The sequence below is a fragment of the Emys orbicularis genome, chromosome 2, assembly GCF_028017835.1.
Source record: "Emys orbicularis isolate rEmyOrb1 chromosome 2, rEmyOrb1.hap1, whole genome shotgun sequence".
Classification (NCBI taxonomy): domain Eukaryota; kingdom Metazoa; phylum Chordata; order Testudines; family Emydidae; genus Emys; species Emys orbicularis.
Window position 1 is genome coordinate 18720870 of NC_088684.1, and position 26136 is coordinate 18747005.

At 43.1% G+C, this 26136-nt stretch overlaps 1 protein-coding gene across 3 annotated transcripts in view; it reads left to right on the forward strand.

Moving 5' to 3' along the window:
- The window catches only part of CYRIB (CYFIP related Rac1 interactor B), a 157662-nt gene that overhangs the window by 76783 nt on the left and 54743 nt on the right, over positions 1-26136 (forward strand). For 2 of the 3 annotated variants that reach the window (XM_065398201.1, XM_065398202.1), the window contains exon 3: positions 15212-15248. The gene's annotated coding sequence lies outside the window, so the exon portion shown is untranslated. The remainder of the gene's footprint in view (positions 1-15211; positions 15249-26136) is intronic. The other variant, XM_065398204.1, reaches the window with a different exon arrangement.

A 26136-nucleotide genomic window follows, 5' to 3' on the forward strand; every position in this document is an offset into this window, starting at 1 on the left:
ATGGTAAGGCTCTCTGAGCTGGGCATCCCCCCCCAGCCCTGACCCCCAGCTCCGAGCACAGCCCCTGTGAGCTGAGCAGCCCCCGACCCCATCCCCCAGCAGCCCTGACCCCCAGCTCCGAGCACAGCCCCTCTGAGCCGGACACCCCCTGACCCCAGCCCCCCCCCAGCCCTGACCCCTAGCTCCGAGCCCAGCCCCTCTGAGCTAAGCACCCCCCGACCCCATCCCCCAGCAGCCCTGACCCCCAGCTCCGAGCACAGCCCCTCTGAGCCGGACACCCCCTGAACCCAGCCCCCCCCCGGCCCTGACCCCTAGCTCCGAGCCCAGCCCCTCTGAGCTAAGCACCCCCCGACCCCATCCCCCAGCAGCCCTGACCCCCAGCTCCGAGCACAGCCCCTCTGAGCCAGACACCCCCCCCCGACCCCATCCCCCCGCAGCCCTGACCCCTAGCTCTGAGCCCAGCCCCTCTGAGCTGGACATCCCCCTGACCCGGACATCCCCCTGACCCCAGCCCCCGTGAGCTGCGGCTAGAGCCCAGGCCGGATGCCTCCCCCCTCGCTCGGACTTACCAGGTCTGCCTCGTGCCCAGCCAGCGCTTCCCGCCTCAGCAGCCCCGGAAGTGACGCTGGACGCCAGGCAGGAGGCGCGGGAGATGGCGACGCGTGTGCGGGGGGGGGGGGGGGGCGACCTCACAGCCCGCGGTGGGGGGCAGTTTCCGAGTTCACCCCCTGCCCGGGGGGCCGACCTCACAGCCCCGCGCGCCGCGCTCTGACTGCCCTGACAGAAGCGCGGCTGCCGGGTTCGCCCCCTGCCGGCGGGGGGGGGGAGGGGGGGGCGACCTCAGCCCCGCGCGCCGCGCTCTGACTGCCCTCACAGTCAGAAGCGCGGGGCAGGGGGCGAACCCGGCAGCCGCGCTTCTGACTGTCAGGGCAGTCAGAGCGTGGCGCGCGGGGCTGAGGTCGCCCCCCCCCCCCCCGCGCGCCGCGCTCTGACTACCCTGACAGTCAGAAGCGCGGCTGCCGGGTTCGCCCCCTGCCGGCGGGGGGGGGCGACCTCAGCCCCGCGCGCCGCGCTCTGACTGCCCTGACAGTCAGAAGCGCGGCTGCCGGGTTCGCCCCCTGCCGGCGGGGGGGGGGAGGGGGGGCGACCTCAGCCCCGCGCGCCGCGCTCTGACTGCCCTGACAGTCAGAAGCGCGGCTGCCGGGTTCGCCCCCTGCCCCGCGCTTCTGACTGTCAGGGCAGTCAGAGCGCGGCGCGCGGGGCTGTGAGGTCGGGCCCCCCGGGCAGGGGGTGAACCCGGAAACCGCCCCCCACCGCTTGCCCGCGGGCCGCACAGTGGGCCCACGCGGGCCGCGTGTTGTGCAGGCCTGCTCTAAAGCGTCTCACTGGAACACTTATAAGAATTAGAGGTCGACCACCGACTAGATGGTGGGACATCATATGCAGGAAGGTAATCACTCTGGATTTATTGGAGGAGCAAGCCATGGACAGGAATGAATGGTGATGCTGTACTGCAAAGATCTCCAGGATGAAAGAGAGGGCAAAACAACTTATTTTTCCCTGAACTCATTCTGACAGATGGATGAACCATTTTAGTTGAAACTTAAATAAATCAGCCTGGGGAAGACACTTGGCATGGAAAATTTCAGCTCAAAGATTTTGTTCGGCAAAATTATAAGCAACTGAAAAGAGTTTTATAATGGGAAGTGGTTGGGTAACTTTTACTATAGGTGGGATGGAGAGGAAGAATGGTGATTGTTTAAATACTTTGCCATACTTAGTAGTTTGCTAAATTTGTAGGAAGAAAGTTTCACCAAGGGTCTGGAAAAACACAGTAGTCAACGTTGTCTAGCCATTTGAAATGGAGACACCAAATTTTATGAATTTTGGTGTTGTATAGTATCTCCTGTATACAAGGTTTAACATAACGCTTGATTTGTAATCTTCTAGTTCAGCAATTTGTTAAGGTAACTGAAAGCTTGAACAACTTTGAATATAGGCACCTGGCTTCCTGAGCTGGTGGCTATTGACATTAGGACATGCAGGTGGGGGATTGTTCCCTGCTAGTTTTGAAAAACGCCATGGGACCCTTAACTTCTATCTGGGCAAGCAGAAGGGACTTCTCATCTGTACTATGGCACGCTTGATGATATATCCAAATACTGCATTCACAACATTGGTTTTGAACCACAGTCCTATTATGGATCAAGAACTAGAGTCAACTGAACCATGCTATCTTTTTAGTACAAATACTGTATGTGCTTATGTCACTGCATGACTGACCAGCCTGCCCTGTTCTTGTGCACGCAAACAAAGTTAGACAGCTAATAGCAATAATTAATAGGAAATACAAGGGGAAGAAATCCATTGGAGTAAAGTAGCTGGTTCCAGGTAGGCTATTTCCTTTGTTTAAAGCAGGGGTTCCCAAACTTGGTTCGCGGCTTGTTCAGGGTAAGCCAATGGGAACTGCAGGAAGCGGTGGCCCGGCCCATGCCACTTCCCACAGCTCTCATTGGCCAGGAACGGCGAACCTCGGCCACTGGGAGCTGTGAGCGGCCGTACCTGCAGACGCTTTGTTAACAAAGCGTCTCACGGCCCGCCAGGGGCTTACCCTGGACAAGTTGCGAACCAAGCTTCCATTGAGTATGGAGTCTGTCAAAACCCCACCTTTCCTTAAAAAGGATCACATATCTTGCATTTTGAAGGCCATGGAAAATAAATATTGTGCTCTAGAACAAAAAGATATTCTTAAGATCAGTGGTTCCCAAACTCTAACAACCTGTGAACCCCTTTCACTAAAATGTCTTGTCTCGTGAACCCCCTCCTAAAAATGAATATTTCCAGGGATTTTCTCCTTTACTTGAGTATAAATTATAAAAGCAGTGATCTTGGAAATATAAAATTTGTTTTTATGACATGCTTATTACACACTAGTTATTAATTATTATTTATCATTACAGTATTTTTATTACTTTATGAAAACGGCAACACTCTTCTAACATTTCACTTTCGTAGCTTGTATCACTTTGAATAAGCCTGTTGTTAGAGAAGGCTCCTATGTTTCATTAAGGAGTATCCGATGTGAAACATGACTCACCCACGTTTTAGAAGTTGTTAAAGATTTGTTTTTATGTAGCCAGTTTACCAGAAATAGTTGAAGTTTCTTGTATTTGTAATGATGAGTATATATACTGATCTATTATGGTGCATTGTACAAACTGCTCTAAACATGTTATGCAGCTTGTGTCCTAGCGTTGGTATCATAATAATCAAGGATTAACACGTTTACATCTTGTGTGCTGACTTTTTAAACAAACTTTTTTAAAGTGTACCATTTTCCTTTGAAATTTTTAAATTGTGTGCGAAATGTCCCTTTTTCCAAAACAATTGCAGTATTCAGCACAAACCCTTTCTTATTTAGCTGTGAAAAATTGGTGTAGGTCACTTTCTAACTTGCATTCAGTCTAGCACAAGCCTTTATTTCCTCCCTTTCCTTCCTTCTTCCCCTTTCTCCCCAAAACAATTAAAACAAGAAAAAAAAAGTAGCAAAATAGCTCATTCAGAACTGATGTTGTGAGTGTTGTCCAATACTCACAATCTTGCATATGATAACGAGTTTCCATATACACCTCTACCCCGATATAACGTGACCCGATATAACACGAATTTGGATATAATGCGGTAAAGCAGCGCTCCAGCGGGGCGGGGCTGCGCACTCCGGTGGATCAAAGCAAGTTCAATATAACGCGGTTTCACTTATAACACAGTAAGATTTTTTTGGCTCCCGAGGACAGCGTTATATTGGCGTAGAGGTGTAGTTACACTGATAACTTTGTGAGACAATTCTCTGCCTTAATTGGTGGGATAGTAAAAGAAGAATCCATTTGTGTTGCCAGAAGTATAACATGAGGCTCTCATTATTGTTACACCATAACATTAAATATTTCCTTTTAGTAAATCAGGAAATAGATTCTAAATAAGAGATGAACAATATTTAAAAATTGTTTATTAGAGCACGTATTTTATCATCAAGGAAATCTGAATTGCACAGATCCCTCAATTTTTGTGCAAGATGGAAAATGTAGTAAGCTATACTAATTGTAGAATTTCAAATTCTGTTACAAAGTACCACACACAATAATTTTTCACTGAAAGTCATGCCAGCAAGCTACAGAATGATAGTATCACATACTAGAAATATGTGGAAAATCCCATGTTATATTTATTTCCCAGGGTAGTGAAACTACTTGAACTTTGTTTTATATTAGCATCACAAGTTAGAAATAATCCTCTCTGATAGTATTTTAGGACACCAATACAAATTTTAGGACACTAATACAATGAAGCATAAAAAATACTTTATTTTATATAGACAGCTTGTGGAATTGATTTGTTTGTATGGTTCTTGTAGTATTGGTTGAATTTAAATCAAAATGCTTCATAGCAGCTGGATGATAGGAAGCAATTTTCTTGTAAATTTTAAAGGCATGGATTATTTTTAGAAAAGATTTACCATAAAACAATTGCCTGCTCATTTGCATTGTAATAATTTTGAACGTCTTTCCAGCACACACACATTTTATAGAAATGCTGGTATCTGAGCTGAGCACCGGGAAAACCCCAAAAGATTTAGGCATATTTATGTGCTGTTCTTATTTTCTATAATAAAATGTAGTACTTCTGTAAATCAGTTAATATTGTAAAGTACATAATAAATTTATCTGGTGTTTATCTAATATGTCAAACAACAATGGTATATTTGTAGGCACTGAATGTACAAACAATCTCCTTAGTCACAACTGTACTGGTTTAATGATGTGGCTTGTGCTATTGATACTGTCATAGTGGGTATATTTAAAACCTTGAATGAAAGTAGTGCCTCTAAAAGTGAGGGATTAATAGCCCTGAACACCAGATGTAGTCAACACACAGCTGCATCAATGCACCCCAGTCATCACCTGCAGCAGCCCTGCTATTGCATTCTCTAGCATTTTTACTTGATGTATAAACGTGCTAAATTAATTTAATGGATTTGAGTCTGAGACTTTGGTTTAATAGCTAAAGTGGTGAACTCTGTGTTCTATTCCTGGCACTGTCATCGACTCACTGTATACCTTCAGAAATCCTCCATTTTTGGTTCAATTTTCCCATGTGTCAAATGTGTGCAATAATACTTACCTATTCCTTAGGGTAGTGAGGCAATTTTTAAGCCAAATATTCATCACCTTAATATTCTATGTGAAGTCACTGGATCTGACTACGTAATAAGAGGAGCAGAATTTATCCAAGGATTTGACAAGTGTTCAGAGGTCCTTTGATGGAAGATGAATTTTTGATATTTACACAAATAAGTAACTTAACTTTCAATTGTGACTGCTCTTAGAGGTGAATATGGCTCATATTCCATACTAATTCACTGCATAGTTTAACCCCACAGTCCTACTGCAGTTCTGTCGTTATTTCCACTCGTAAATTTTTTGTCTATCTCAGTGTTAAAAATTAATTTTGGGCAGACTTTGTCTTCTAGTTTCTTAGTGTGGGAGCACATTTTTAGCAGTCTTTAAACTAGAAGGAATTATGTTTGAATAGTGTTATACCAAATGTTTGAAAATTCAAACCTTTGCTTAGAGTCGTAATATTCAAATATAAGTAGGGACACCTCTTTGAAATTTAAACAGTGAAAATTAAACAGTTCCTACTTAGAATGAGAGAAAAAAAACCAAGTAAAATCTTCATATGCTGTTAGTTCCCAGGCAATGCAGCTACTCTCCATGTGTTCAGTTGCAAGTTATGTGAGACATAAGCATGATGTCCTGTTGACGCACTCCTGCAGTTGTTGAGCTTAACCACATGCTCAGTAGTATGCTATGATGTCAGATGTTTTCTTGGTGGTTAGTTTGTCTGGTGTGGTGTGCTTAAAGCAGAGTTTGCCAACCTGTGGGTCATGACCCTGTGCTTGCAGGTAGACAGAAAAATATCTCCCTGGCTTTCAACTCCTTGAGTCCTAGCTCCACCTTGCTGTTTCCTTCAGTGGCTTTGCTCCTGTCTTTACGGCCAGGTGAAAGCCCTTCAGCTAGGACTGTTGGCTGGCTCATCTAGCTTCCTATTCAATCCACCACCATCACCCCCTCCCTGCCCCTTTTCATACCTGTCTGCCTAGAGCAGCTAGGTTGGGCAGAGAAGAGGCTGAGCTGGCAGTGAGGAGATTCAACCACCTGGATCATCCCCCTGAACCTGATTCTTCCTCATCCCCCTCCCCATAATGAGTCAGGTCATAGAAGGCACTGGGGAGAGGCAATTCTTGAAGCAAAGAGAAACAGTGAGACTCTTGAGGTTTTTGCCCTAATTTTTCATTCAGACTGCTCCACTTGTTCAAATTAGACTCAACTAAACTATTTTTAGGTTTTTTTATTTTTTTAGTTTGGTTTTTTGTAGTTTATTCTCCTTTAAATTCCAAATAATAGCTCCTTTTTGTTTAAATTGTTGTAATAAAGTCCTTTAATATTTGAAAAAACATCACACCCATGTAGTGTCTAAAAGTAAGTTTTCTTTAAAAACAAAGTAGCATATGTATTGCTACAGGAGATATCCTAGTGATGTAAGCTTCAGATTTGGAATAACTAGACTCCTTGGAAGCACATAATCATATTTCAATGCAGTGAATTTAAACTATTCATCTTTTCACAGTAGACTGAGTACCATGTAATTTACCATTTGAGCATATTTGGGATGTAAATAAAACAGAGATCCTGTTTGTGCATTCAGGGTTCCATGACACTGCTCATAAGAGTACATCGTTGTCTTGTGTCCTTGGCCATAATTTTCCTACTCCACTATTGTGCAGTGTCATGTTTATGGTTGCCAACATATATCCCATACTTTGCTGCACTTCACTGTGTTATGTCTGGGGGTTTTTGGTAGCACTTTGAGGAGCCTTAAGAATGAATAATACTCAGTTACTGTTTTTCTAATAAAGCTGTGCTTTTGGGAATAGCACATAGGAGTAGAATTAAATAAGGTATTTAACTATAAGTCATAGTTTGGGTTTTACCTTAAGCAGCTATTTTCATATTTGGAACTGACTCCATTTAGTTTAACTGTATACATTTGGATATGTTCATCTAGAGCTGGGCATAATTAGCACTTGGTATTTTTCTGCTAACAATTAAATTCCGCCTGGGGTCCTGGCTGCCGGCACTGCCCAGCACCCCAGAGGCTGGCCTTCCCCCACCTGGCACCCCAGAGGCTGGCCCTGCACCCCGGCGGCGGCCGTGCAGCTGGGGTCCCAGCTGCCACTGCACCCGCGACTCTGCTGGTGCGCCTGGCTGCCAGGCATGCCAGGAGGGATCCCCAGGCACAGGGCTAGCAGTAGAGCCCCGTGTAAAACATGGGGGTGCTACAGCACCCTACCCCCCAGTTCCCCAGTTAAATGTTTAACCGATAGAATTTTAATCGGTTACACAGTTACTGCTTTTACATGTTATTTACATCCCTAGTTCCAGGTGTGCTTTCCTACTAGTATGTGTGGTGTACATGCTGCTGGAAATAGTATATCATAATGCAAACAATTTACCTTGCCATCAGATGCATAGAAGATTTATCTTTCAGTCCTTCTGCAGACTTTCTTCCCTCTTGTAGTAAAACAGTCATTTTAACCTGAGACTTCCTGTAGTACTATATTCCAGAATCTCTCTTTTCCCTAGGGCTCTTGGTCACTTTTTTCTGTTGAACTTCTAATTACTTCATTCTTAGCATTTTTATAGCTTTTTGTGTTTTTAAGAAGTAATTTTGATACTGTTGCTCCTTTTGACTGAGCAGCTAATCAAAGTTCAGAGGCTTGGAGATGTTCCAGGTGGTGGTAGAAATTGATGGAGTCTGGTGTTTCCTTGATTCAATCTTATTTATTTACAAGGAATGTACAAAGTCCTGTGTCTCTGAACACAGAAGGAACCAAGATCAAAAGGAGCAGTTTCTTAGCTTCCAGCCCTCCAAGCTTCCTTAGTCAACACCAGACCCAAAAGCATGCTCCCTAGCTTTACTCCCACGTACACTTAATCAAAACAGTACTCAGCCCAAAAGCTCCTGGGTGGATTCATGCACACTTTTTGTCGGGGGGGGCCGGGGGGCTTATGTTTACAATTACATTAGATGTGAACCCACCATTCAGTTATCGACTTCAATGGGGTTTTAACCCAACCTATAAGAAGGTTTCACCCAGTTCATAACAACATTGTACTTTTCTGTAATGCAACAAATGTTTGAGTCTCCTTCAAATTTTGTAGCAAATCTGGTAGCTTTTTTGGCTTCAGAGTAAGTATGGCAATTTTCAAGCCAAAGTTATTGGGTGGTGGGTAGCTAAAAGGACTCTGTAATAGGATTAGTTAATATTTTAACTATGGAAGTGCTGTTGCTTTTTCATAATGAGCCCTATGCAGGTTTATGGTTCCTTTATCCTTTAGGGGCCTGACTTTCAACATGTGACATGCACAGTTCTGCTCCTAGACTCATAGTTTATGCAGATACACAGGGTAATTGTGTGTGCTAATAACCATAGTTATTCAGCTATTGAACTCTTCATATCAAATCTTACTTTTTTAACATGCCAAAGGGTTCATATAGGTAAAAGTATTAACTTTCTAATCTCAAAACTAGGGGACATGGACTAAAATTAAAGGAAGGTCTTTTTCTGCAAATCACTAACACAGTGCTCCTCAACCTTTTCTATATTGGGACCCCATTTTCTGTATAGGGACTACTCTGAGTCCCCCTTATCCCTCTAGACAAGACCGCTCCCATTTACCGATGTGGAAAGGTCAGGGTGGCCAAGTTACCCAAGTTGAGAAAACACACATCATATCACATCTCTGGAGAGAAACATTCAATGCAAGCCAATGCTGATCAGTGACGTGTTCATCAAGGAAAGTCTTTGCATGATATCTGAGCTTAAACAAGGGATTAAAAAAAATTTCCATTTCAAAGCCAGCAAGCTTTGATGTAGTAGAGGGGCTGCTGAATTCACACAAAATAGTGAAGAGGCATGCCTTGATGCTTTTACTTCAATTCACAACTTTAGTAGCTTATCAGGTATCTCTTTCAATTTCACTGGAATCTTCTTTACCTCTGAAGCTTCCTGCTGAATTGAACATGTCCTATTGGCTTGCAGTGCAGTAAATTGGATTCTAGTCAGGTAACTGTTTTCCTGGCTAGCTTGGACACCATCAAATAGTAAAGCACTGATGCCAGTCCAACCCACCTGCAAGAACTGATTGTTGGAAAGCTGTAAATATTTTCTTTTTCTCCTTTAGCACATCTTATCAGTGGACATTAAAATGAGAAGTCCTAATGTATGGATACTTCCCATTCAGACTGAGCTAATGTTTGGCTAATGTTAAAAGTTGGGCAAAAGACACATTTGTAGTTTCATCTATATTGAAAATTACTGGTTCTCCTGTACACTCCTAAACCGTTCCTGAACATCTTCAGCCATGTCATAAATTAATTAACTAAAAGTGTGATCAGATACAGGAATTGCTTTGACTTGATTGGCAGGAGCAGTTCCCAGTATAACATTAATGACCTCCAAAACACAGGGCACAATCAATGTTTCCTCAGCTGAGGTTTGTTAGCTTTTACTATTTGCAGTGATACCATGTCTGATGCTCAGAGAGTTCTTATGTTTACAGATTTGTCATTTATAGTAAGTCTCCTGATTTTTGTGAACCCATAGGCTGTTTGAGGAATAGTTTTCTTTTGTTAAAGGAGGATGGTGTACCCCAAATGGTTAACTGCTTCCTCCTCCTAATAGTCATATGCGCTCCCTAGAATCCTTTGTCAGCTGCTGTGACAACTCCATTGAAGTGCTGTAGAAGCTGACTAGCATTCTAGTTCATGCTTTGGTCTGAATGGGAAGTCAGGCTGCAAGAAACACATCAATAAGAAGGAAGAATGATACGAAAGGGAAGGTCATCATAATCTCCCTGCTGAGTGTTGGGCATTTGACTGGTCCAAAAATAATCGGTCGATTGACTGGTCAAAAATGGTCAAATATTTTAAACCATTAATTTATTAGAACAGTAACAAAAAAGAATAGGAGTTCAGGGTCTCTAGTAGGCTAGGCCTTAGAAACTTATACCTAATTACAAAATGTTAGGTTAGCATTTAAATGTGATTGTTATTCAAGACTGAAGAATTACAAAAGAAAAATTAAACAGAAATAAAACAAACATAGGAACTATAAAAGAAACCAGGCATTTTTAAATGTACATATTATACTAGGTAAGTGGTGGGCCAGTTCTTCAAGCATCTTGTTTTTCATTATCATCCCTTTATCTGCTTCAACTGCTTTGTCTATATCTTTGTCGACCTCATCAGTATCTCCTTGTTCTTCATCAGATGAATACTGAGTTAAATCTTCATCTGCCATTTTCTTCTCTAATCATAAATTGTGATTCATGGTCACCAGTTTCCCAGCAGTGGAGGTCTTCAGTCTATTTGGGTTTTTGAATGGATGGTTCCCCAAACCAACCAGTTTCGTTCTGCACATGCAGTTGAACACTGAAGTGTTAAAAAGAATTTCTGCCACTGTAGTTAAAGAGAATGGAGGACACAACCCTTTCCAGCGTGACGAAGGAGCAAACTGTTTTGATTCAACTGCTGGGATTGCACTTCAAATTGTTTTATGACTTTTTGCTTTATAATTTGCTACCTCCATCAGATTTGCTTGTTTGTATTTCCTTTAAATTGGCAAAAGCCACCACGAGGTCACAATGTGAATCAAATACATCATCAGAAAGGTCTTGGCCCTGAAAATGTGCTCCAGAAGGTAGGCAACATTATGTGTTGGAGTGATCACTTGATTTTTCTATGATATTATTTTGTTGTCATTTTCTCTTTAGCTTTTGTAAGTGGATTGTATTCAGTATTCTCACAAATATGTTTCTTGGCATTCAAGAACTATCATTATCCATATTCTGAATGGACTGAGCTTATGGGTTCAAGCAGTGAAATGAATTTTGAGTTTCGCATCCAAAAGATACTGTCATCAAGAATGTGAGTGTGGATACATGGGGGCATCATCCAGCTAATCGTTCTTCAACAGCAGCTGATTGAAGAGCCTTCTTGCATCTTTGAGACATTTAATAGAGATTTCCTGTTGAGTATGACATGGCTCGCTCAGTGTGGATAAAATCAAGGGCTGTACTAAGTGATGATGAAAAATGGCTTCTAGTAAATGTTTGTTTTTGAGAATCTTGACAATGCTTTGCACTTTTGACACATGATGAGAAAGTTGTCAGATCTTTAACATCACCAGTGAAAAGCTGCATTATCTGGGCAGCACATCCATAACACACAAGGTCTGGATACTGATTTATTAACAGAACCAGGCAGCTTTCATATTAGCTGCATTGTCAGTCACAACTGAAATTACCTTCAATGGACCAGTTCTCTGATTACATTTTTTAATTGGTCAGGAATATATTGAGCCATGTGATGAAACTCAGTTGTGCATTGATTGTGGAATTACCACCATGACGTTGCTTACATTCTCATTGTGAATGTTGCACCATCCATCAGACACTAAAGACACGTGAGGAGCTTGTGCAATAAGAACACCAACTCTTTTTCACGTTGTCCATTTTGGGATTCAGAAGACTTCCTGCAACCATTTCCTACTTGACACTTCGTAAATTGGATACGACTTATGAAAAAATTCTAGCATATAAGGATTTTCAGCCATATGACATTATTTATTGCTAGCATGAATAGCTCTAGCAAACATACAGTCACGTTTGTTTTTCTGGTCATTGGACATTCTGTTAAAAAATGTCTTAATACCAATTTGATGAACATCTGAAGACTTTCCTGGATTAGGAGTTTTTGATGCTATAGCAGATGAAGTAGTAAAATTTGTATTAAAAGATGAAAAAATGTAATTGGCTTCACTTTAATTGTCGCTCATATTACTGTCTTCATCAAAAGACTACATGCTTTCTGATGCTGCTGCCAAAAGCAAAGTAGGAAATGCACAGAAGAAAACAAATTTTGTTGCAGACTAATTTTCCATTTCTTGGTGTTTGACTGGACACACACATCACACAAATTCAACAAGTGTTTCTCCATTCTGTCTACATGTCTCTCATACTCGGAAGAATAGAATGTGCACTTAGCTTTAACAGTTTTTCCATGTCTAGTAAAAAAAAAAAAAAAAAAAAAAAAACTAATTATTTAGGCTTTCCTGGACTCTGTATAATTCATTGTCACTGTTATTAATGTCTCACTACTTCTGGGATGCTCTCTAGATTATGAAGTATCTCTTCTGTTTCAATCAACCAGTAGCCATTCAGTTCTATTTCTAACTGCTGCTATCCCAGAAGATTCCAACCAATCAGTGTTTTAGGACATGCTGCCCCTTCTTTCCAGGACCCCTATAGACTTCTAGATAACATGAAGAGAGAGGGAGGCAGACAGCCCTGTAGCAAATCAATGAACTCATAAGCAGGAGGAGGAGGAACAGAATAGAAAGGGAGGTTCCTCTACCAAAATGTGATGTCATACTCCTCTCATTAGCATAGAACTTTTCATATTATCAGTAATGATTGGCTGAGGATGTGTGTCGTGACCAGGACAAGGGTGGTCAGATCTAGTGGTTGGGACAGGAGTTGGAAGCCAGGTTGAGTCGGGTACTGGTAGATCAGAGTCTGAGACAGGCCAGAGAGTGAACCGAGAATCGGGTGTCGGGAGGCATGCAGGGTCAGGTTACCAAGAGATTGGGATCAGGCGCAGGGTTACAGACAGCAATCGAAGAGCAAAAATGAGGACAAACCAGGGTCAGAGGCTGGAGACTAGGGTCAATCACAACCAGGGGTCTGGAGCAGAGACAGGCAGGCAGTCTGTGTTGTTGCTCAGGCAGCTACCCTTCATGGCTTCCTTGTTTAAGTACTGGTATTGGCCACTCAGAGGGCTGTGAGGGGCCACCACTCAGGTTCTGCTGGCCTGTATCTCCTGCCAAGCCTAGCCTCACAGGGTCCTCCCATGGAAGCTCAGCTTGAGCCTCCTATGGTGATGCTGTTTGCTTTGAAAGTACGGGGGAGGTGCTGGGGCAATTAAAAGCTGTGATACTTTTGTTTAAGGAAGAGGCTTAATGTCTGGACATTTTTTTCTCTTTGTGTTGGGAGAGAGGGTTAATGACTTGGAACCCTCCTCTCCTCCCACTCCCTTCTGAGTTAGTTTCTTTGGGGCAGGAAGTGTGTCTTTTAAATTGTTTACTGTGCTTTGAAAACTGCCATGTACATTAATGATATAAAAATACATAATACATAATGTGTTTGTTCTAGAAGATGTAATGACACATCAAGAAGATGCTCAGCTTTCAGTTGGTTCACCTTTTTCCCAACAGGTGGCATTAGCATATAGTAAAGGGTATTGATCAAGACATTTAAGTAAGCTTGGTAACAGATGGCACCATGGTGCAATCAAAAAGATAGGCCACTGCCTACATCTGGACATTCTTACAGGAGTATCTGACAGGTGGTCAAATAATAGGGGGCTAGTTATTGGGCAGATGACATTATTTGACCAGTCAGTTGACCGGCTTGCCAAGCCTAGCCTTGATGCCAGGCTCCATGGAATAGCGTAGGGCACATGCACAATAGTCCAATGTATTTAACCCTCGAGCAGAAAACTGGAGAGCAAGAAGCAGCTGCAGGCAGGTCCCAGCAGAGCAGGGAGACTAAATAGAATGTTAGGTGCTTGGCTGCAGCAAACTGGCAAATGCTGTGGCAAAAGTTCTGATTTTATGTTATACTGGAAAAATGCCAAATTCCATTGTTGTAGATTTGTATAGTCCACAGGGCTCTGGCTGAAACAATTCAGGCAGTTCACATGTCTTAACTATTATTTCAGGTTGTCCATAGATTCAGACAGGCATCACTGCTTTGGTTTATGCTCACTCATGGTTCGAGGTTATGTCTGTGACCATGAAGGCTATAAACATTTATTTATTTTTTTTAAAGAAAGCATAAAAAAGAGAGGAAAGGTAGGGTTGTCATGATCCCTCAAAACCTCTTTGTGACCTCCAGACTGAGAATCCCTGTTCGAATACAAAAGGCAGTTAACATGGAACATTCAACTGAGGTAATGGAAGAAGCAGTTGGTTGTTATTTGTAAGAAAGAGGGCAGGAGCCAATAGCCAGTCAGTAAAGGAGAAAGTAGATGCTACTCACTTACAAAGAGTCCCCAGTCAGGAATCAGGGCTCTAATGTACTAAACACTGCCTATGTGTACACATGCACACACACAAAAGTAGTCTGAGATCATTAGTATCTGATCTGGGTACTGCCGGGCGGGGGACTAACCGGGGTTCCTCTTCCTCCCTCCATCCCTGTCTCTCCTGGTGCTACAGTACCTGCTGAGTGTTCTTGTTTGGTACTGTTATCAGTAGAAAATATTGCAGATTCTAGCTTGGGAGCTGCATTGGATTCAGTGGATTTCCCTGCTTCCTTTTGAGGCATGCTGTTAACATATTTTAGTGGTGTTTCTTTTTTATATTAACCCTAAAATGTTCGATAGTTGATGCAAATAACATATAGCACAGACTAGGAGCCATATGGCCTTCCTCACTGCACAGATGTAACCCTTTGCTGTATTTATCACGGGTGCAGACTCCTAAAAGAAGCATGTTCTGAGCACTGGAGCCAGACCTTCTGATGTTCTATTTTCAGAAGAGTCTCATGATATTTAGTGTCTTTTAAAGCTTCTCAGTCTTTTACAGTATTTGAAAACTTTTGCCTTTATTTGTATTGAGAGCCTAGAGATTAACGTAATGATGGCATATGTGTACTAATGGCTAAATTAAAGCTAGCAAACTCCTCTAAAACAAATTTTGAATCCAAGTTGCAAAATAATCAGGACTGCTTGGTCTATTCTTATCAGTGAAACGAACTAGCATGTGGTACTGAGCCCTTGGTTAAAAACCCCCCACACTTGTAAAAGGTCTCAGTACTGTTCACCGCTGGTGTTCTGTACTTTCAACAGTTTCAAAAGAGAACAGTACAGTGGATCAAAAAGATATATATTCTTTTTATAAAGCTAGGTAGTGTGTTTTAAACATCTTAAATGTAGGCTTTTGTAACCCATTTAATATTTATTAAAATGCTTTATAAAATCTAGATGCAGAAAATGTTATTTCATAATGTATGTTTGTTTTTTACAGACGGGGGGCCAAAAACAGAGAGCAGCACTGGCTGTAGGTAAGAATTGTAACTTATCTATCACTGTGTAAGTGCATTGGTGGGGAGAGAATTGGCCAAGGGAACTAAAACTATAAGCTTTTAAAAGATAGCAAATGGAAGAATATTGTTAAGCTAGCATTAATTGTATCTTGAAGGAAAAGCTCCAGCTGGCTACTTTAATTTTAGAAATGTACAAAGCTCATTGGGAATTACTTAGATTTTCAGCCTAGAAAAGAGTGCCTGAAACTTATTCATGGTTGTTTGCAGTGCTATGGCAACCATGTTGGTCGCAGGGTAAATGAAAGAATATCTTTTATTGGACCAACTTCTGATGGTGGAAGATACAAGCTTTTGAGCTTCTTATCTTCCACCATCAGAAGTTGGTTCAATAAAAAATATTACCCCACCTACCTTTTCTCTCACTTATTCATTGACTTACTTTTAACCTTCAGAAGGTAGGAGAGAGTATAAATATGCTTGATCTACTAATTTTTTTCATTGAGATTCACTTTATACAGTATCTTGCCAGGGAGAAAACAGATAAGGAGTCTTTTGCTTCTGCATTGCTCCTTCAACGTCCTAACACAGTCTTCAACTTAATTAACAGTGAAGGAATAAGAAGATAACTTGAAGAAAGCTCATCGAAATGGCTTTCATTTAAAGAAACATGGGCTCTGAGCATCTAAATCATTGATAGCCTTTAAAAATGATAATGACCTTCAAGGGCAGTGTTTCTTAAACTGTTTGGAAGACCTACACAAAGAGAAAACTAATTGCTTCAGATCTTTGCTACACACTAAAAATGCTTTCTTAATGTGGCTACAGTTGCATCTGCTTTAGGATCTTTCCTAAACCAGATGTTTTACCTTCAAAACAAGCAACATCTTCTACCACCTTTTTAAGGTTCTGTGAAATGGGGAAAGGGGTGTGCACTATAAAGTCCACACCCCTTTTAGCTTTTTGTCTTGCAGTCATATAAGTTAGCACATAGAACATCGTTGTATTGTACCTCCATGTTTATCTGGTGTTGTGCCAACAGTGCTGGCTGTCTCTTAGCTAGAGATGCTGAAGAAGATACCACTGGCACCGGACAGAAGAAAAATGAACCTTACCTCTTAGTTTTGATGCATCATCAAGAAAGCGTTTGAATCACAGGGGGAAAAATTACCTGCACCAGTCTGATTAGTGTTGGGAGTAGTGTCAAGAAGTCTCTTCATTGCCAATGAAACTAACTGTCTTATTTGAGGAATAAGAATGTAGGGGGATAGGAACATAGTTTATGAGATTGTTCTATATAGAGAAGTGTGGCACTGAGGGACATGTCACTTTCCCAATGTCACATGGGAAGTCTGTGGCAAAGCTGGGAATTGCCTCGATTGCCTGGGTCCTGGTCCAGTGCCTGAACCATAAGTCCATCTTTCCTTTCCATTCTTCAGCTTCGGTTAAGAGTTCTTACTAGTAACACTGTAAAAACATAGTCACTAGTGAACTAATTGATTGGTGCGCAGTGTAATATAGTAATCGCGAGGAATTTAACTGATTTTTAGATATCTGCTTATTTCAAATGTTAAGTGTTCATCTCAATTCCTGGGAGACTTCAGTTCAGTAATGTGTGACCATGCAAGTAACTGAGTGTTCTCACCCCATATTTGGTAACTCATCCGTGCCTAGCTTCCTGCTCTTCTTCTTTTTTTTTTTTTTTTTTTTTTTCGGTTGTTGACTTTTATAGTCTCTTCTCCTCTTGATGGAAAAGAGCTTTTTATGTATATACATTGTCCACACATCAAAAGGTGGTTAAACCTTTTTGTGTCTGCATACTTGTCTCACATTTTTTTTACAAGAAGGTTTGATATATCGCTGACACCTCTAAATGTAATTTTAAGTGCTTCGTAGTGAGATTCCTGGAAGTTCTGATATTGGCTGTCTCCTCATTAAAAATCAGATATCCAAAGCAGGGAATATTTTCATAGTCTACAAGATCACAAGTAGGTGGAATTTAGGATTATGAGGAAATAGTAATATATGTAGGTCAAGAGAACTTGTTCAATATTTGCTTTAGAATGTATACAGGGAAACATAAAGAAGTCTTTTACAGAAGAAGGGTGTAAACTGCCCCCCATGGTAGTGACTTGGCACAGTTCAAGGACCAGACTCCTAGTAAGTGAGCTGCCATACCAAATAAAGTACAAAACCAGTCAAAATATAATGTTGCAAGTTAATTCCTATAGTATTAGCCAATAACTATGTTCTTGTCAACTGAAGATAAGACCGTGAAAGTGCCTATACTTGTTCTTGGCAGTTATGACAGTGGGGAAAAACATGGCCTATGCAGGGTCTAAATGTGAACATAAATTGGCTTCCTGAGAGTCTAAAGTATAAATATGAAAGTCCAAGTGTTAAAAATCTTTAGTGTTTCCATTTAATTCTACTCTTTTTCAAAGCTTTCATATATTTTAATCAATAAAACACTGGCTTCCTTTGGAGATGAAGTCTTTCTTTTAGAGCTGCAACCCAAATTTAAAAAGTGGAGTACTGTTGGGCCAACATTTTAAAGGATGGCTTTTATCCCTGTAGCTTTTGCCCTATTTTATGGATGCAAAAAGTATGAGCCTCAAAATCCTCATATTGAGTCCCCCAAAGATTTGTGGCAGCTATTTTAGTATTTGAAAATCTCCAATTTTGACTTTGGGAATGGAAGCAATATCCTTCCAGGAGCCAAACGTAACCTGCTGCCTCTGTCAACAGTTAACATAGCTGGAATCTATCATGATGTATTGGCTCAGTCTCATCCAAATTCTGCCAAACAAATGGGACTGCACTTAGTAGGTATGCTGGAAATGGAGACCTTCTACAGGTCAATCTGATGGACTTCCAATACCAAAATTGAACCACGCCTTTTCAGGTTCTTGGCTCTGAAGGCTACAGGAGCTGAAGTGCTCTCTTGTCCTTGGAGCTGGCCTGTATATTTCCTAGTTAACTCTCATAGGTTGATAGTTAAATGTATAGAAAAACAACTTTATATCTTTCAAATACTGAATGTGTCCTCTTTACTGGCTGATATACAAACAAAACTTAGGACTGGGAGCTAGAATATGGAAATGAGGTATTTACATAATTAAATAGGTGGTTATCGATAATTATCACAGTCATGACCATTTTGATCTGTGATGGTTGGTGGTTGGTTAGAGTGAACTAAGGGTTTTCATTTATTTTGAAGCATCTTCTCCTGTTTTGCTGTAGTTTTATCTAATACTTTTTCTCTAGCTACAGTGCATAGAAACAACACATTGTTTGCATTACTTGATCAGTTCGCAGGATTAGTGAGGCATTGTGGACAGAGACCTTCATGTACTTTCCACTCTTCCAATAACAATTTTTTAACTGAGGCAATATGAATGTTCAGGTCACAGTCTAGCGTCAGGATAGCTGGGCACTTAGACTGGCATTTGGGTGGGGAAATAAAGTTAAGTCTACTGGGAGTTTTGCTGATTCCAAGAAGATATGGTTGGAATAAAAGTTATTAAATGACTCCTCTCCTCTAGATAAGTGAAATTCACACTAAAAATGCAATAAATCAGTAGATAATAGATCTGAGTGAAAATATTTGAAATTTTTTCTGAATGATGTCTTGAGGAAAAAAGACTTGTAAGTTTGAAACTTTAAATGGATAAACCTATGATGTGAAAGTGTTAGATTTTTTTTTTTAAAGGAGTGGTTAGTGCTCAATAAAGGTGCTAGACTGGCAGCCCTGAAATAGAAAATCCTGTATTACTGCTGTAAAACACAATAAATATGCATAGCACTTTACAAAGAGAGTAAGACAATCCTTGCACTGAGAATTACAAAATTTAGCCACAGAAAAGGCAAGCTTTCCCACCTCATCCCTTTTGTGAAGGTGTCACTTCTAAAAGTGAAGAAGGTATTCTTAATCACTTAATGTATGGCCTTTGGACTAACACTACAGCTGTAACTATCAAGTATGTAGTATGGGCTCTATAACCTTGGACACCCATCCTTTAGAAAATATACTAAACCCATCAATTTATTTCAAATAATCTACTGACCAGGCCTGAGGTAATGATTTCTCTCATTGGCTATTAACCTGATCTGGATCAAGGGTGAAGGTCTGTATCCCAGTCTAAATCACTGAGCCTTCCAAAGCACCTTGCGAAATTTTTAATGTGTCTTGCAGCTTTATTTATGAATTTCTTGATACTTTTCCCATGACTGTGTAAAACACTAATAGAATGAAGAAATTTTAAGTGTCTTTGAAAGGAAACAAATGTATTAATGTCACAAGGTGGTACCAGTGATTTGAGGATCTTGGTTGACACAGTGTACTGTGCAGAAGAAGAGGAACTGCATGCCTGGGGATATGCAGAGAAAAATCTACTATGATAATTGTTTCTCTGATGTTGTGATGAGTATTTCCCCTGGTCTGCAAGGTCAAGTTGTAAATGAATGACCTCTCCAGGTGGAGATGTAGTACTACAAGAGAATTTTTATTTGAAAGATTGAAACCTGAAGGCACAGACTGCTTGCACTTGAATGTAAATGTGCTGTAACTAAGACTGGTGGTGTAATATTACTACTGTTTACACCGGGCATTGAACTCAACTTTGAAAAATTGTTTCCTCTTTTCCATTTATTTATTCTAAGAATTATTTAGATCTGTTATCTTTCAGTACAAACTGTTTAACTTAATAAGGACTGGCGAATAACTTTTTCATCTAAAAAAAAAATACAGCTTAGAAATATTTTACATAATCATGATGCAAATACAAAACTAAATGCAAAGTGTGTGTTTGGAACACCTAACCAACAGAGATCTGGAGGGAAGATAGAGAGTACATCCTTTTAGCTCATGTCCTTATGAAAAGGAAAAGTACATTGTTAATAGTCAAGTCTGTCTTAACCCTGGATTTACACACTCCAAGATGAACTGCACCCAGTTTTTAGCTGTGGGTAAGTCAGTTCACAAAGCGTAGTAATTATTCCAGAATAAAAGTGACTTCTATTCCGCAGTAGTGTCTACATGGTGAACTTTTCTTATTTTGCAATATCTATGCTAGCCAATTTCCCTGTGTACATGAGGCCTTCCACTGGCCCCCACTTCTCCAATTCTTGAAGAAAGTTCCACAGAATCGTTAGTGTCTGCACAGAATAGACCATATTCAACTCAAGGTCTCATCAGTGATTCATACACAAGAAAGAACATGATATTCCATTTTTCTTTCAAAATGAAGGGAGTGGAATCAATCCTGCCAAAACTTTGAAACTATGATTTCAGGGAATCTAAGTGTTGCTTTGCTCACTAAGCCATTTCCGCTGGCAAATGATGAGGAGATCCTGGGAAGAAAGGCCCGTGATTTGAACTCCTAAACTCTGCCACATGAGAGACTATTAATACTACTATAAAAATGTCACTCCCATCAAAATAGTTTAAGTAAAAACAAATGTTTTACTTTCCTCTGAAATTAGAAGGAAACTTATTCACAACTCAGATATTAGTAAAGAACGGCTCAGCTGTGCAGTCCTATAATCTGATGTCAAACTTCTTATGAGGAACGCTCCAAGTAGATAACAATTTGAACAGAACATAAGAATGGCCGTACTGGGTCAGACCAAAGGTCCATCTAGCCCAGTATCCTGTCTTCTAACAGCGACCAATGCCAGGTGCCCCAGAGGGAATGAACAGAATAGGTAATCATCAAGTGATCCATCCCCTGTCACCTATTCCCAGCTTCTGGCAAATAGAGGCTAGGGACGCCATTGATGGACCTGTCCTCCATGAATTTGCCTAGTTCTTTTGTGAACCCTATTCCATTACAGTTTTAATTTCAGTGAATGCAATATTTTTCTTGTCAAAGAACAATGCATAAACTATTCTAACTGCAGAATTGAAGGGCCACTTACGGAAAAACATTGTAGTTTAGTAGAATATTGTTCCAAGATAAAACTGGTCTGTGTGAAAACTATTATGGAGTTCTTGTAGTGGTTCTTTTAAGAGCTACCACTAGATGTCAGTCATGGAAAAGAATACCCAAAACTTAAATTCGATGGTGAGAATATTAAACAGTAAAATATGCTCTAAGTAATTTGTGTATTAAATAGCTAAAGCATAAATAGATTTCTGAGGCCTTGTCTACACTACGAGAGTACTTCGATTTTAGTTAATTCGACTATGTGGAATCGATATTACTAAGTCGAACGTGTGTGTCCACACTAAGGACAGTAATTCGACTTTGTGAGACTTTGTGAGTCCACACTAACGGGGCAAGCGTCGACATTGGAAGCGGTGCACTGTGGGCAGCTATCCCACAGTTCCCGCAGTCCCCGCTGCCCATTGGAATTCTGGGTCGAGCCCCAAATGCCTTCTGGGTAAAAAAATGTGTCGAGGGTGCTTTTGGGCGCCTGTCGTCATCCGTCCGTCACTCACGCCCTCCCTCCCTCCCTCCCTGAAAGCGCCGGTGGGAAATCAGTTCGCGCGCTTTTCTGATTACTGACAGCGCGGACGCCACAGCAGTGCGAGCATGGATCCCGCTGCGACCATCGCTGCAGTTGTGGCAGTTCTCAACGCCTCGCAGCTTCTCCTCCACCTGTACCAGAGGCAGCTGCAGATCAATCATGAGAGGAGGCTACGGCACCACCGTGACGGCATGAAGTCGGACACTAGCTCCGACCTCTCTGAGAACATGAGACCCAGCGCCCAGGACATCTCGCTGTCACTGGGTCTTGTTGATACTGTTGAACGGCGATTCTGGGCCCGTGAAACAAGCACAGAATGGTGGGACCACATAGTGCTGCAGGTCTGGGATGAATCCCAGTGGCTGCGCAACTTTCGCATGCGGAAGGGGACTTTCCTCGAACTGTGTGAGTTGCTGTCCCCTGCCCTGAAGCGAAAGGACACCCGGATGCGGGCAGCCCTGACTGTCCAGAAGCGAGTGGCCATAGCCCTCTGGAAGCTCGCAACGCCAGACAGCTACCGGTCCGTCGCTAACCACTTTGGTGTGGGCAAGTCTACCGTGGGGGTTGCTGTTATGCAAGTAGCCAGGGCAATCGTCAAGCTACTGCTATCTAAGGTAGTGACCCTGGGAAACGTGGAGCTCATCAGAGATGGCTTTGCCGAGATGGGATTCCCAAACTGCGGTGGGGCTATAGATGGGACTCACATCCCTATCCTGGCACCGGACCAACAGGCCAGCCAGTACATCAACAGAAAGGGGTACTTTTCCATGGTGCTGCAAGCACTGGTGGACCATCGGGGACGTTTTACCAATATCTACGTTGGATGGCCTGGCAAGGTTCATGACGCTAGGGTGTTCAGGAACTCTGGTCTGTATAGACGGCTGCAGGAAGGTCTTTACTTCCCGGACCACAAAGTAACTGTTGGGGATGTGGAGATGCCTACAGTCATCCTCGGGGACCCTGCATACCCGCTAATGCCCTGGCTCATGAAGCCCTACACTGGCGCACTGGACTCAGGGAAAGAACTATTCAACTACCGGCTCAGCAAGTGCAGAATGGTGGTGGAGTGTGCTTTTGGCCGTCTCAAGGGGAGATGGAGAAGCCTACTCACTCGCTGTGATCTCAGCGAGACCAATATCCCCATTGTGATAGCTGCTTGCTGTGTGCTCCACAATTTGTGTGAGAGCAAGGGGGAGACCTTTATGGCGGGGTGGGAGCTTGAGGCAAATAGCCTGGCTTCTGATTACGTCCAGCCAGACAGCCGGGCGATTAGAAGATCCCAGCGGGACGCGCTGTGCATCAGGGAGGCTTTGAAAGCCAGGTTCCTGACTGAGCAGGGTCTCCAGTGACTGTTCACTTTGTGGACACAGATACTGAACCTGCCCCCGTTTCTTTACCCAGTTACTGTTGACTATCCTTCCAAGTTACATACCCCCTTCCCCACCTTCCCAACAAATAAAATCTGTTCCGTTTTGTTACTGAACAAGGTTCTCTTTCTTACTGTTTTCGCGGGAATGTTTTAAACCGGGGACGCAGACTGTGGCGGGGGGCTGGTTTATTGTTTTGATGCAAATGATGCTTCTAAACTCCGGGAATGACAGGCTCCGCAGTGCTGGATTGGTTGTTTCAACGCAGCCTGCCAGCAGTCCTGGGCGGGACTGCATGTATGTGTCGGCCAAGTGACTTTCTGGCAGGGGGCGGAGGGTAACAGATCCCCTGCTGCGTGGCTCTGTGATCCAGGATAAGGACCGCGGCAGAAGATCTGTAACTGCCCTCCCCCGCCACAAAGTCACAGATCAACCCCCTCGCACCCCAGAACATGAAAACCGCCTCCCAGACTGACCAGGGTAACTGGTGACTGTACTGTGTATGTGTCCTGATGCTGGACCTGCCCCCGCCTCTGTAGCCTGCTACAGGTGACTGTCCTGTCCAAGTAACAAACCCCTTCCCCCCCTTCAGACAGAATCCCCTCTAAAAGACACTCTCGGAAACAGTACTTAACAGAAACAGATGTTTTATTATGAACCGCACATGAAAAGGGGGGGAGGAAACTTGGACGTGGGCTATTGTGAGATGGGTAGGAAAGGGCTTTTCAAACTTTGGAACGAGAGCCTTCCATTGCTGCAGCAGTGTGCAGGGGCCGACTGAAAGTTTTAACGGCCCTTGCCGCCCCTCCTTCTTTGGACTTTTGGTGAGGGGGGTGTGGGACTTGGTGGCGGGGGAGGGCGGTTAGAGATAGACAGCAGCAGGGCTCTGTCCTCCTGCCTCCGGTCTTGCAGAACATCCACTAGGCGCCGGAGCGTCTCCGTTTGCTCCCTCATTAGTCCAAGCAGGGTTCGAGTAGCCTGCTGGTCCTCCTGGCGCCACCTCTCCTCCCGTTCCATGACTGCTCTGTGCATTTGTGACAAGTTCTCCCTCCACTGTGTCGTCTGGGCTGCCTGCTCTCGTGAGCACTCCATAAGTTCATAAAACATGTCTTCACGCGTCTTTCTCTTCCTTCTCCTAATCTGCGCTAGCCTCTGGGAGTGTGATGCCAGGCTGGGTTGGGAGACAGTCGCAGATGTGTCTGTGGGAATGGGAAAAAGGGAGTAAATTCCTGAGACAGATAAATGAAGTTGCTAACAAAGAACATAGTCTTTCTCTGTGAACAACACCATGCACTGGACCTTTCACATGCGCACACAGGACAAGGTCGAATTTTCGGCCCTCGCCTTCAGTGCCTGGGGTCTTGCAGTTGCGATCAGAGAAGCGTGGCAGGACACCTCTACTTTTGTTGCAGGAAAACATGGTAAGCCGTAGACTTGTGGCAGCTTAAAAATGTAATAGTAGCACTGGGCTCCTTTCGCACTGAATGCAAGGCCACTCTCTGCTGGCAGCAATCAGGGAAGCATGAGCTCTGCCCCTGTCCCACCACCTCGCGGCTGTCCCCGGGAAAGATCACTGTATGCTGCCCCTCTGCCGCCTCCACCGCGTGGCTGTAAAGCAGTCCCAATACTAACATTCCCCTCCCTAATTTAAAGCAGGGCGTCATGTGCGATATAACTCTAATGAGGATCTCGGAGAGCGAGAGGGGAAGAATGCTTCGGGAGACCATGCAGAGGCCAGGGCCGTATGCCGCCATGCTGTGCCGTGCCATGATCCCAGACTACTTACTGGACTCATGGCGTGGGAACGTGTGTTACCACGGTGGACCAGTTATGTTAAAATTACATGTTTAGATGTTTAAAGCACTCACTGCTTGATCCTTCCCCTGATTCGGTGTCCGGGGTAACGGCTGTGGATGGTTGGTAGGGGATCTCGGTAAGGGTGATGAAGAGCTCCTGGCTGTCGGGGAAATCAGTGGTGCAAGCGCTGTCGACTGCCTCGTCCTCCTCATCTCCTTCCTCATCTTCCCCGTCCGCTAACATTTCCGACGAGGAACCGGCCGTGGACAGTATCCCATCCTCTGAGTCCACGGTCACTGGTGGGGTAGTGGTGGCGGCCGCACCTAGGATGGAATGCAGTGCCTCGTAGAAACGTGATGTGTGGGGCTGGGATCCGGAGCGTCGGTTTGCCTCTTTGGTTTTTTGGTAGCCTTGTCTCAGCTCCTTGATTTTCACGCGGCACTGCGTTGCATCCCGGCTGTATCCTCTCTCTGCCATGGCTTTAGAGATCTTCTCGTAGATCTTTGCATTCCTTCTTTTGGAGCGCAGCTCTGAAAGCACGGACTCATCGCCCCACACAGCGATGAGATCCAAGACTTCCCGATCAGTCCATGCTGGGGCCCTCTTTCTATTAGATTGCACGGCCATCTCTGCTGGAGAGCTCTGCATCGTTGCCAGTGCTGCTGAGCTCTCCACGCTGTCCAAACAGAAAATGAGATTCAAACTGCCCAGACAGGAAAAGGAATTCAAATTTTCCCGGGGCTTTTCCTGTGTGGCTGGTCAGAGCATCCGAGCTCGAAGTGCTGTCCAGAGCGTCAACAGAGTGGTGCACTGTGGGATAGCTCCCGGAGCTATTACCGTCGATTTCCATCCACACCTAGCCTAATTCGATATTGCCATTTCGAATTTAGCGCTACTCCTCTCGTTTTCGAGGAGTACAGAAGTCGAATTTAAGACAGCTCTATGTCGAATTAAATAGCTTCGTGGTGTGGACGGGTGCGGGGTTAATTCGATGTAACGGCGCTAAATTCGATATAAACTCCTAGTGTAGACCAGGCCTGAGTTGCTCATATGAAATTCATGATAGTTTCCATTCTTTAATCTGAATCATGCATTGAAATAAGTAAATGTCCATAACTCTAAATTTACATCTTTTCTGTGTTAAAAAATAAATAAAAATTCCACGAGAGCTGTTCTGTCATTGGATTTTAAACCTGCATCTCTGTTGTTGAGTGGTTACGCAGTCTAAATTAATAGTATCTATAAACATTAGTAGGGCTCTGTTTTTTTCCACT